The sequence below is a fragment of the Artibeus jamaicensis genome, unplaced genomic scaffold (assembly GCF_021234435.1).
Source record: "Artibeus jamaicensis isolate MK-2021 breed Jamaican fruit bat unplaced genomic scaffold, CSHL_Jam_final contig_387, whole genome shotgun sequence".
Classification (NCBI taxonomy): domain Eukaryota; kingdom Metazoa; phylum Chordata; class Mammalia; order Chiroptera; family Phyllostomidae; genus Artibeus; species Artibeus jamaicensis.
This window is the reverse complement of record NW_026521812.1, coordinates 16,346,998-16,348,161: the sequence shown is the minus strand read 5'-3', so window position 1 is coordinate 16,348,161 and position 1,164 is coordinate 16,346,998. Positions and strand designations below refer to the sequence as shown.

Here is a 1,164-nt window from a genome sequence, read left to right as displayed (position 1 = left end):
TTCCCTCCCCTCTGGACACTCTCAGCCTATTCTCTATTTCAGTATCTTTGGTTATATTTTGCTTGTTTGATTGTTCTGTTGTTTAGGTTCCTGTTAAAGGTGAGATCATGTGGTATTTGTCTTTTACCACCTGGCTTCTTTTGCTTAGCATAATGCTTTCCAGTTCCATCCATGTTGTTGCAAAGGGTAGGAGCTCATTCTTTCTTTCTGCTGCATAGAATTCCATTGTGTAAATGTACCATAGTTTTGGGATCCATTCATTTACTGACGGGCTTCCAGCTCTTGGCTATTATAAATTGTGCTGCTATGAACATTGGGGTGCATAGGTTCTTTTAGATTGGTGTTTTAGGGTTCTTAGGATATAGTCCCAGCAGTGGAATTGCTGGGTCAAAAAATATGGAAAGCTTCATGAATTTGCTTGTCATCCTGGTACAGGGGCCATGCTAATCTCTGTATCATTCCAATTTTAGTATGTGTGCTGCAGAAGCGAGCACTTATCTCACCATTTTATGACCCCCATGCTGTTGTGTTTTCCACTCCACTCCTTGGGCCGTGAGGTCCTTCCAGCGGCCAACCCCACTCCTGTTCCCATTGTCTATTCTTCTTCCTGTCCCTTCTGGTTACTGCTTAGTGCCCCATTGGACTGTCCTCTTGGTTTCTTCTGATTTTGTTTTTGTTTTGTTTGTGAATTCTTTTCTTTTAAATATTTTATTTATTTATCTTTAGAGGGGAAGGGAAGGAGAGACGGAGAGAAACATCAATGTATGGTTGCCTTTTGTGCGTTCTCTGCTGGGAAGTGGCCTGCAACCCAGGCATGTGCCCTGACTGGGAATCGAACTGCGATCGTGTGGTTCACAGGCCCGTGCTCAATCCACTGAGCTACACCAGCCAGGGCCATGTTTGTGAATTCTTAAGACCACACATTAGGATTTGTACCTGGATTCCCTTACTTTCCCTTGCTATAGAGTCTCCTCACTGGTCTACCTTCTTCTCCCTTAGAAGTAAGAGATTTTCCTTATAGGGGAACACAGAATTTTGTTTTTAATACTGTTCCAGATTTTTAATGCAACATTTCTTTTGTAGACATGTTTGGCTAGTGGGGAAGAAATTGAGCCAATTTCTGAAGACCACAGTGAACCTACAAGAGACACCAAGAGAAAATTG

General features: G+C 42.5%; 1 non-coding gene across 1 annotated transcript; it reads right to left on the bottom strand.

Annotated features, from left to right (window-relative positions):
* Positions 1 to 390: 390 nt before the first annotated feature.
* Positions 391 to 494, bottom strand: LOC119058726 (U6 spliceosomal RNA). The gene has a single exon (XR_005084304.2). It is a non-coding gene; the product is annotated as a U6 spliceosomal RNA (small nuclear RNA).
* Positions 495 to 1,164: the final 670 nt, after the last annotated feature.